The sequence below is a fragment of the Pocillopora damicornis genome, chromosome 3, assembly GCF_964200805.1.
Source record: "Pocillopora damicornis chromosome 3, jaPocDami1.2, whole genome shotgun sequence".
In the NCBI taxonomy this organism is placed as follows: domain Eukaryota; kingdom Metazoa; phylum Cnidaria; class Anthozoa; order Scleractinia; family Pocilloporidae; genus Pocillopora; species Pocillopora damicornis.
Genome location: NC_142672.1, coordinates 12553097 through 12565113, shown reverse-complemented (window position 1 = coordinate 12565113; position 12017 = coordinate 12553097). Strand labels below are relative to the sequence as shown.

Sequence of the window (12017 nt, the reverse complement as noted above, 5' to 3'; positions counted from 1 at the left end):
GATATATCCCTGCCGGCTTTGCTCACAAGTTCCGCCACCGGCCCAACCAGTCGTCATTTCCCCACTTCCAAAAGTATTTTTGTCCCCTTCCTTGTGATTTCGTTCAAATTAAAATCGTGTTGTTTGCGCAATATATTGTGGCAACCAATTGATGACACGTCTAACGTCAGCGACAAAACGGAGACAAGGAAAATAATTTCCTGAATAATTTTTGTAGAAAATCTTTTGTTCAGTTCATTTTAATCAAGTCGGAAAAACTACTTACTGATCTTTACGCCAATAGAAATTGGCCAATTATAAGTCTTAAAATTCCATTCTTGTTGGTTCTTGACACTGATCAGAACTGAATATACAAGACCGTCGCCTAAAAATTATTTACTTTTCATTAAAAAATTAAAAATTCAGCCCATCAGAACGAGACAGAAACACTGCACAATTCTGAGGACCTTAAAGACTATCTGCATTTTAGTCAGACTAAATAAGCCCACTCACTAATTTAGTAAACTTTGTATTGGCTTGAATTTCGTAAAAGTCCATTATCACCTGCTTACCATTATAAAAGAGGATCGTGTTTCATAACTGTTTGACGTGAGGTAAACTTTATGTAATACGTTATGATAATCCCGTGTTCAAGGATAAAAAACGAGAGTTCTCTCATCTTTGCATCTGGAGCTGGTTTAACAGTGAGTACCTAGTTAAAAAAGCGCAAAGAATAACAGTAAGACTCGTATTAATTTTAAATTTTTAGTGTGAAGATATTGCTCCAGCATTCAGTCTACTTCTGGAGTACATCCATACTCCTTTGTTCATATTAATATCAGCTTGCAGCTCGAAGGATTATGCTTAAGTATACACAAACGCTGACATTTGTTAGCTTCGGTTTAAATCACTGGAAGTTATATTGCTGTTTAATTTCCATTTTTTAATCATGAATTCGTTTGAACACGTTTACTTCTTCTACATTACCTTAGCAGTAATAATACGCTGACAGTATCAAGTCGAAAGGCATACGTACACATTTCGTTTGAGGGGACCGTCAACATGGGCGACTTTAAGACTTGTCTCTGCTATTGGCACCTTCGCGACTGCATGTAATATTTTTACGTGAATGAGATACCGCGCTCAGGGAATGTGATTTACAGCCAAACATTATCGCAATGCAAGACTATTCACTGGCAGATGCTTCCTATGGCAAGGAATTGAATATTCGTACCTTGCTCGATAGGAAACTCCTGCGATTTTCATACTTCGAATAAACCGTGTAAGTGTCTTCTTAGCTTTCTTAAAATTTCCTAGCTTTCATATATTGAAAAGAACTTAGCCGGGAGCACTTTATTAAGTGGAAACCATGAACGTAACAACCTGCATCCTTTGTAACTTTTAACAGCGGAAGTTGTTCTTGAATGAACTCAATCATTCAACACCACTTCGATTGTAGAACAGGAACTTGGTTCACCTCTTTCTTCCTACTTTTTAACTAAGGTCTAATTTCTTCCAATGTCGTGTTATCAGCATACATCTAGTTTACATCAACTACTGAAAAAAGATCCGTTTCAAATAGGGCGAATAGCACTTGATGATTTTACGTCTAGGATGTTATGTTTCGCTCATTAGCCTCTGTCAGAGGCGTTCACAACGTTGATTCCAAGAGTTATTACTCAACGCGCGGTGGTCTTTGCGCTTCGCCGCCACCATATGCATCCTTTATTGGTTGGTTCAAAAAGCTGAATGAATGCAATTGGGAACTACCGGCATGCACAGAGAGTCCGAGATGATTTATAACATGCAAAATTTTGCGAAATTTAGTTGATTAAGAAAACTGATAACGGAAATTCCTAGTCAATTTCAGCATTGTGTTAAGAGAAAAAATTTACTGAAAAGACTTCCGTGCATTTTCAATTAATTGATAAACATGAACTCAATATGATTTAATTTGAATGATGCCACTCAGAGCCTCTTATCAAACAGACCGCAAGGCACCAAATGAATTGTAATAAATATTAATGTCGTTCTCTGTTAACAACGGAGCTAAAATGTTTACATTTCAAAGTCAATCTTTTAGGTATATTGTAAACAAACTTGTGAAAGCTCAAGTCGTGTGAGTTTTGGGCATGTCAAAGTATGTTACGCCAATTAGAGAAAACGCCATATATTTAATTTGTCTTCATAAAGTTGTCCGATAAGGTTTTGAAACCTAGTTGTGCTCCCGGCTAAATGATTGAAGAGGGTGATGGCCCCAGGGTGACAATTAAGAGGGTCCAACATAGGTTTGGCGGGATACAGGATGAGGCTTAAAATCGAGGCGGGATGAAGGATATGAGAAATTTTAAAGGCGAGATGCGCGATGAAAGTAGGCAGACGAGACCGGGATATGCTTCGTTTCGAAGGCGGAATAAGGCATAGTACGGGTATAGGCGGGATCATAATTTAGCTCAAGTGGCGAGTCAATAGACTTCAGAGACACTAAAAAGTATTTATTTGCTTTATCAAAACGAGCTTTGTGATTCCCAAAAACCGCGGATAAAAATACATGAAATTCCCATGTTTTACTAATGTTACGTGGTTTGTTGCGTAAGTAACACGTGACGTAAGTTAATCATAACCTTGACCAGAAAAAGGTGGTCAAAAGCCGCAGTGAGCAGGTTGACAAAGTTGCCGGTTCATTCACAACAGCGTTATTTCCGTGACAGCGACACCATCAACATCGCTAACCTCATGGAAAGTTCAATATTAACCATAGCCTAAAAAATTTCAGGAAAAGAATGAAAACTCAATTCAATCCTTCGTAGGTGACGTTTTTGTGTCTTACTCTTAACCATTTTTTTTAGCAAGTTTGTGCCTTTCTCCTTAATGAGAGTACATGGTCAATATTGCAAAGGCTATATCAGTTAAAATAAGACAGTGAATTAGGGCAACTTGGATTTAACTAGGCGGGTTTGGGTTAAAAATGTTCATCGCAGCGGAATGACGGGATGGAATAAAAAATAGCGGTGTTCCTACTTCACGAGCTATCTGCAGACGTCCGAGAAAATAGCGGTGGTGGTATTTCACGGGCTATTCGCACACGTCCACGTTGTGCATTTCATAATGTAGACTCACCTCCAAGAAAAAAGGCTGGTGTAAATCTAGTTTTCTTTATCAGCTAGAATCGAAAGATATATGCCATCTGCGCTTAGAGTCCGACTCGGTCACGTGTTACAGATAATTGTGTCACGTGTACCTCGCAGCATAGCTACTCAATGACTCTTAGCACAGTCCAGCTACCCCTGTTGAGAAAACTAACAATTTCAAATGGCCCTAACTCAGACAAAGCGTCTCGTATATTTTACCTATCTTTTGACCACTGACGAGAAAGAACTGACGGGAAGAGAGAGATGATATGCAGAGCAACCTCCATTCAGGGGTTCTGGAACAGGGCCAGTGTCCCCTGAATAGAAGTGTCCCTAAGGAGAGGTTCCATCATGTATTTTTTGTGGACCGCGTCGATGTCCTTGAATTCTCCATTGCAAACCCTCCGATCGAGACTAACTTTTCTTTCCATGTGGCTTTTTTACATCTTCATCTCCTCTACTGATAAACCGTTCATTACATTGGCCGGATGAAATTTCTCCGCGTAAATTTTTTTGTAAACAACAATGAAGAAATTGAAATACATGTAGATATGATTCTCTTTACCTTATATTTAAGGCAAGTGGAAGTCATTTCTGTGCACCAAAGATATCCTCACTGAGTCAGCTCAGTTGTTCAAGTCTAACTGAGTTAAATTCATAAAGAATACCAGAAGGGGGAACAACTTTACTTAACAACCAGTGATTGAGAGAAAGTACGACTGTAAAACTTGTATAAAACGTAGGTAGAATGGTTCAGTAAACGTTTGATTTAAGTAGCCTATTCGTCTCATTACAGAAGGTTGAAAAGTGTCGACAGGCGTTCAAGAAGAAATGAAGCAAATAAACGAGCAAAAATTCAAAAAATTTCAGAAAGAACGGTTATGCAACCAAAACTAAACTCGTTTTCCTTCTTTTTTTTTTTTTGACTTTTTACCAAGGTTTTAGTTTAGGCTGATGGTAGTTCTTATTCTCTTCCGTCAAACGTGAATACGTCAGGGGGTCATGCAAAGTCACGCGCTTCTTTTCATCGCTCGCTCAACAACCTCGGGATTTGTGTTTCTAATGGTCCGTTAAATTGTTTGTAATTTAGTTTATTTTGAGAAAAATTTTTGGTTCGGAGTTCAATTTAAGAGCATTAACAAAACGCTTAGGAGAATCCGGCTCATAAGTTGACATCATGGTGTTTTTTCACATTTTATGTAATGCCGATATTGCATTAATCCATTTGACAAGTTGGTACGTGCTTGGTTTTATGATCAATTTCGTCGTCAACCGTAGAGTCACATCCGGTGTTATTCACTGCTGCGTTACTCACGCTGCGCAAATTATTATCTACTATAAAACTGTACTCTCTAAGCCAACTTTCAGCAGGTCTTCAAGCTCCGCTGCCTACATCTATCATGTGCGATTGAAGATCGCACTACATAGTCGACCGAGCGGTGAGTTTGTATGATATGTAAAATCCTTACTTTGCCGGAGTAGACTGAAAATTCGTAGAGTTCTGATGTCGAGGCTTGATTAGAAACCGGATTTCGCCGGGCCAGAAGCAAAAATTGAAGAAAACTGCAGTGATTCAAACACACAAGATGTCAAAAACTTTCAAATCACAGAGCTAAAATGAGATCCGATACAATCACGGCGAAACAGTGTTGAGAATGATTTGTTGTGACATTTTTTTTTTGTCAGAATTTTATTTGATAAAGTCGATTTGACAAAACAGATTTCGCACGAATATATTAAATGGATTCAATGAAAGAGAAACCCTACCTGTAGGAATTGTGGTTAATAATTTCGGAAATTCCACATTTGGCTTCTCGAACCAATGTTGAAAGATGTTGATATTTTTATTTCTGGTTCGTAACCACAAGCATTGCTTTCGATATTCATTCCTATAAAATCTAAAATATCCGTCAGATATCTATTAACAATAATTTTTGTCATGCCATGTTTATAATTTTGCGAAAATAATTTCCGTCGCTCGTCATTGTTTTGCCTAGGGATGCACTAATGAATAAAAATAATAAAAGAGAACTCTAAAAGATTACTTGGATTAGAAACTGAATAAAACAGGGTTCAAAGCAATCAGGTAAATTGAACTTAGCCGGGGAGTTCAGATTATTCATTTTAAACTGCTGTTTTTTAAAAAGTACTTTCACGAGCTCACAGCATGGGGAAATGATTGTTCTCTTCCTGAAAATGTAAACAGCCTTGAAATCAATTTAAAATAAGCATTCAGCCTTTTGCGAATCGCCGCTTATCTCGCTGTTCAAGGCTATTCACTGATTTCTTAAGTATTGCAGCTGGAAAATGGAAGGAAGTGTTAAAGTTCAAATTCTCAAAGCAACCGTCAGATTAAAAGAATAAAAAGAAAACACACAACTTGACAAAGATTAATTCTCTAATTCCGACACGTCTAAGCGGTGCATCAAATACTTTGCCCCAGGCTGAATATAATAATCACTGACAAATTTCTTGTTTAACAATGAAAACGTGGATTTTGTTCCAAAATTTGAATAACGTAAAAAAAAATTTTAATATTCTTTCTCCTTTTTTCGAGGTTTTTCTAAAATTAATTATGTTAATAGTTATGAACCTTCGCTATTCCACCCTCAATCTGCGTTGCAACTTTCCGTGCTTTTTGCGCCTTCATAACCGTTCGTGAGCGTTTTAGGGCTCAGTTTGATGTCGTGTAAAACTCACCAGGAATTGTTCGGTGGCTAGCATGTGACTTATATATGTTTGATAAGACTGAGCGGGGAAAAAGTTCGCTCGATGACCAGCATATGACTTGTATATAATTGATTCTATGGATCGGTGAAACTGGCAAACACCCAGCGCTTAAGTAGTCAAGTAGACACTTGGGATCACGTAGAACATCAAAAAAAATTAAACAAGACAAAATAATAATAAAAAAAAACATGACAAAGAGTTTTAAAGCAAGATAGCTGAGTTAATCAAAACAATTTAAGATTTATTCATGAGTGTTCCTGATTGAGATTACACAATAATGTAGAATTGGATTACTTCAATCGAAGGACTGAACAAGAGAAAATAAAAGATTTTTACCATCATGTTGATAATAAATTGAAACCGGTTTTTAATCGAACTAACCCTTTCAATAGTTGTTTTTTTTTTCCAGTCGGGGGCTTTGAGAATCGCACACCAAGTGCTAAAATACAATGTCAAGCGATTAAGTGATGCGTCAGGAATCTTTATCCCTTAATTCGATCCGAGCGTGGGGTTATTCCCTTTAATTCTAAAAGGGCCGGCATAAAAAAACTTTAATTTTGTAATCGCTTTCGTAGGTGTGGTTTTCAGTGTCAACTTCATTGCTTCAAAGTTCCCCACTCTACGGTGAATTTTGCACGGGGACGGATAGCTTTACGAGCATTACCGTACCGTAAGTAATAGTAAATCTATTAGTTTCTTTCAAAAGCTGCTTTTGATGTAAATCAGTTTAAATGTTTTTCTTGTTGATCGACAAAGTTACAGGTAGCTTAATTTTTTTTTTTTTTAACGCTAGTCGAAAATCATTTAGTGGTTATATCGAGTAGGTTCATTTAATTGACGAGGTAGATTATACTTTTTTATCTCAGTTTTATAACAGTTCGATCTGATTTTCGGTCAGGGTGCAAACGAGTTCAGCATGTGACAAAGCATAGCAAATACGACAAATTAAAAAAGTTGACAGTTTAAAGAAGTTTAGCAAATTGAACCAGATTGCGAATGAGGTGTTTAACTTATTCATTGCCTCAGCGAAACTGACAAAGACAAATTGTATAAATCTTGATTTTCAAAGTGTGTGACGCTGTAAACAACATATTATACCGGCAAGTGGTAATTTTACTGACCGCAAAAGCATCTTTTCTGGACATTTTTGTCAATAACTTAGGGACTATGACGTACATCAGGAAGTCTTTAGACATGTTCTTCTCTCTTCGTTCGTTTTCTTTAAGTTGAGTCTTTAAACGTTAAAAAAAAATCTTTTTTATTTCGATCTTCAGTGTGATCCTAGGGTTGAGTTTGGGCAAAATAATTTTTTTTCGCAAAAAAGCAATAACATTTTCATAATTTTTTTTTGGCGTAAATTCACGAAAATATCTTTCAAAATGTAAATTGAAAAAAAGATTGAAAATGCCTCACAAGTGTGAAAATTAAGCTGTTATAAGAATGTTCTTGGAAAGGGGACAAATCAAACTAGCACCCTTAGATTGTGATTTCGAGCACGTTTTCCAATAACCAAGTCTACCGACAGAAATCTCCCTCTCCCCCTGGTTGTAAAGTCGCGCGAAAGGGAAATAATTCCAATATTTTAACTCACGTCAGTCCGAAGAAAAATACGTGGTAAAAAACCATTTATCAGTTATTAATGCAAATATGTGTAAGCCCTAAGTCGACGAATATGTTTTACCCTGCTGGGAAATATTAATATTAAATTTGTCGGGAAAAGATTAAGGTGATATTTACGAAATTGTTTCTTTTAATTAATTTTGATTCTCGAGTGTGTCAGGAGTGCTATAATTTGAACAGAAAATAACTTCTGTGGCCAGTCGCACGGGTAAATTATCTCGGAAGAACGATTTTTTCATTATTGAAGAAGTGGGTTGATTTAAAGGGAGAAGATTATTTGTGGTCATTTACACGGTAATAAATTTATATGCAATATCGGTGAGCTTTGGATCAGCTTTCAATTCCGAATGACGGAAAACGATTGAGAAATGTTAATTGTGACATTCAGCGTTAAAGAAAGTTTGCGAGACCACCGGGTTTTGTAAACAATGGCAGACTTAAGATAAATGATCCTAAAAATATTCATTATCAGTAAGAAAGACCATAGCGAAACTTTGCGGCTGGTCTGTTGACCTGCCAATTGGCTGGAAATTTCTACTTAAGCTCTTTTTACGACTCATTATTGTGCCAACGAAAAAAATCTCGATTAATATGCTCGAACATAAGTCGACATTGACGGGGAATGTATAATTTGTAGCCTGCGCGCATTATCAGAAATCTCTTGTCACAAAAGTAAGAGCCTGGCATTGTTTCAGGATCCAGTCATATTGATAGGCGCGACTTTGCCACGGCAAATATGAGATAGCATTTAACATGGACTTTGACTGCATTGAAAAAGCGAGCGAATGTAACCGGCGCAACGTGCAATATGGTTTTACACAGGATTCTTAACTGTGACAGGTACGGTTTATTGCCCCAACTGTATTTTAAAGAATGGAAAAATAGAAAAAAGTCAACAGTGGGGCAAAGTTTGGCATGGAATTAGCTTCGAAGTGAGTGCTATGGTACTGTTAGTTTGGTGTGTAGAATTAGCATGCGATAGAAAGACTAAAGAATATTCTCAAGAGCTGTAGCAAGATGTAATAATTTATTTGCCGACTCGAGTAGTTTCCGAGTGTTTCCTCTGATCGGGTTTTCTCGATACTTAAAATTTACGCGTAGGAAAGCGTACCTCTAGCAACTAAGTATTACGAAACGCGCAATTTTGAAATCAGGATCGCAGGCAGCCTTTTTTAAAGACGAGTGCGCCCTCTGGGTACAGAACCCCTAAATTGTGAATGAGCTGATAGCCGTATCTGAGGCGAGCTCAGCATACTGTTCGTTAAGAAGGAAAAAAACACCCCATTGGAAATTCTTTATCGACCAGCGCGACTCATACAGAAGTGTTGGTGCATCACAAGAAATTTTCGTTCACCTGCTTACCCAGCCATAATCATATGTTAAATCTAACAATTTAGAATTGAGAAAGACTTCTGCGTTGAAAACGATAAAAAAATAATTGCTTTTAAATCGAAATTTAGATTTTTACAAATACATTTACTTCTGCAGTGCAACTTTCTCGGTCGGTGGGTAAAGCAGTGTTGTTAAATGATCAAGAAGATGAAAGAGCTATAGATCGTGGTATATAACTCGAGTTAATGATATTTAACCAAAACTCAAGCAACAAAAGGAGAAATTTGTAGCAGATTGTATCGAGAACATAAAAACTCTGGCAGAAAAAAGGGCATCTTACAAATAGTTATGCAATATATCGTTGTGAATTATATAGTGTTATATGATTCAATGATATATATTTTGATCCTCATTTTTCTTCGAGGATTTACATATTTCATTCGGTTTGGGCGCCCATTTTTGTCGATCTTCTTTTCATATTTCAAAACCAATCATCATCGTAATGACTGATTTCCTCTCTCATTCTCTCTTTTTTATGTTTTTTTTATAATTCAAGTTTGGAAGTGCCGCGTAGTTCCTTCCAGGGGCTCCCAGAATTTAGTGCACCTGCCCCCTGACATGCAGCTTAACTCAGAGCTAATTCACAACGACAATTTCCTTCAGTTGACTATGAGTTCTGGGAGAGAAATTTGATTTGCCCCCAACTAAATCTTTGTCAAGGAAACAGTCGATTTGAATTCATGCAGTTATTGCAGCAGGAAGACAAGCGGCGACTTGTCGCTGAGTATGTTTGGATCACAAATCTTTCATCGCTAAAATCTCTTTTAAATTCCCCCATCCGTCTGCCACGTATTTCTTGGAATTTTAACGGCGAGAATTTGGTGTCAAATCAAATAACATTGTCTGCTTGATTTTATTTTATGTCTTCTCATCGCCGTTGTGCCTAACTTTATTTTGATAATTGTAAGGAGAAAATAAGTACCGATCACCCTGGGAGTTAGCAGTCGATGAAAATCACCCAATCCATTTTTTTTTCTCTTTTCCACGGTCTTAATGTATCATATGCACCACAAGGTTACCCTTTAAGACTGTGATTACCAGCTGACTGATTTAAAGATCATCAAGTGTGAGGAACGATTCGTAAAACTTCAGCGAATTACAAAGAAAAGATTTAAGCAAAGGTGGACTGTAATTTAAACAACTGTAGAAGAGTAGCCGGAAAAATTCCGGCCTTGATGACATTCGAACCCAGGCCTTCCAGGTACTAGTTGGACCTCACTACCAACTGAGCTCTGAAGCCACATGTTAGGAGAGGAAAAATTTAAGAGGGTGTTTGCTTGATTCTCATCCGCAGGTCATTTGAATCTTACTTCATTTAATTTGTGGAAAAGGAATTGTAACAGCTAACTTTTTGTGAAGCTATTAAACTGTCATAGGAATTGTATTTCTGTCGTTTTTTTTCGGTCATGGAGCAATTAAAAATGTTTTAGACCCCAGAACGAAGCTATATAATAAATTGAACGTTACACTCTCAATTGTGTCGCACAGCATCAACATTGTGACTTACAAGAGACAAAGTATTGAAAACAAAATTATATCGATCGCGTGCTCTGGCCACAAAAAGTAATGAAGATTTTAATTTCACATAAATAATTCGGGAGAAGATTTTGGAAAAGCTTATTTCTTATCGAGTAGCTTTTTAGGACCTGGATTATTCGACCAATGTGTCTGTTATGATTCATGATAGGAGTCATGAAATAATGAGAAAACTCAACAAGGATTTTTTTTTCCTACGTGGTGTGGTTAAATTGCGACTAAAAGAACAGATTTTTCTTGCGGAAGCGTTTGGCCTGGTAATGTCGATGGAAAGATATAACAAGTACTTCCTGGACTAGGGGGGATGTTACGAAATATTTATCAGCAAAGGAGGAATTTTGTCAGCTGCTGTAGATGACGTGATAGGGTCGACTTTCTGGGAAAATGTGAAGGATTTTAAAGAAGTTCTTTTCTAGCACGTAATCTTTTAAAGATTCTCCACTGAGTTCAGTTAAATGTTGACCTGTGCCGAGAAAAAGTTCCTTGTGTCAACAAGCCGTAACTTTAGATCAGGAAGCATAATTTGTTATCCTCTCCTGTAACTATTCTTTCTGCCTGTTTTCGTCATTTCCTCAATTTTTTTCAACATGAACGCCGAACGTCTTACCTAGTGACCTCATTTGCATCATAGATTAATCTCTTAATGACGCAAAGTTGAACAGTACGAATGGCCATATTTGGTGATTACAACCAAAGTTGCGCAACATTAGTTTCGTGCGATTCTTGTTGTAAAAAACCAAACTTATTTTTATAATTGATAAGTCTTATCGAAGTGACGCAGAGATCAGGCTGTCAAATCCTAAGTCCTTTTGAGGTCAAAACCTCCGTCGGAAGAGGCAAAGTTTTCATGAAAGATGTAAGATATGCTCCCTTTGCTGCAATTTAACGTATATAGTATTAAAATCGAAGCCGCACTTTACACGAAGGTCACGGACCGGAGCAGCTTAGTTACCTCGCCTTTGGGAAGCGGTAAACCGGCGGGGAAAAAATTTTTTGTTTAAGTGGCAAACTTCCAGCATTTAAACCATCCCCTCGACCGGTTTCTTAGTAACTTCACATCTGGTAACGGTGCGTTTATAATTTTACGGCGCTAGTAACGAACAACCCTTCGTGGTTATTAATACTGCCGACAAGGTGAGTTGTGTTAAACTTGACTGTCTCTCTCGATGTTTTTTTTGGCTGGCAATGCCAATTTTTGTGGTACCTTATCCGTAAAATCCTTTGAAAGGAGTTTGGCGTATCGGGTAAAATATTTACACAAGTGTTAAGAAAAAATAACAGTAGATCTTGAAATAATAGCTCTTTCTGGAATTGATTACTTGTTCTAGAGCGCGAACTCTTACGAAGGCTTCTCTGTAGGTAGGTATATCAGTATGATTTATGTCCTTCAGTTTCGAAGTCGAAAATGCTTTTGAAACCGCTTGCTGAAGGGAAAAATACGTGTCATGAATGAGATGTATTTATTTCACGTTCCATTGCACAAATTATCACTATTGTCCGTGACCGTAGAGGAGTAGACATCTATGTTTATCAAATGTTCAATTCTCTGACTGAGCGACGCCAGGCGGAAAGAGCACGTTTCAAGGACTTCTCGTTCCTTCTTCAAAACTTCGCGGTCACGATTCGAAA

General features: G+C 37.4%; 1 protein-coding gene across 15 annotated transcripts in view; it reads left to right on the top strand.

Moving 5' to 3' along the window:
* The window catches only part of LOC113675611 (histamine H2 receptor), a 28218-nt gene that overhangs the window by 9428 nt on the left and 6773 nt on the right, over positions 1-12017 (top strand). For 4 of the 15 annotated variants that reach the window (XM_089201895.1, XM_089201893.1, XM_089201894.1 and 1 more), the window contains one exon: positions 6416-6510. The exons of 3 other annotated variants lie outside the window; for them this stretch is intronic. The gene's annotated coding sequence lies outside the window, so the exon portion shown is untranslated. Of the gene's footprint in view, positions 1-456; positions 684-4226; positions 4550-6415; positions 6511-8187; positions 8301-11102; positions 11748-12017 lie in introns of those variants that run through there. 8 more of the 15 variants (XM_027192204.2, XM_027192203.2, XM_089201901.1 and 5 more) reach the window with 8 other exon arrangements.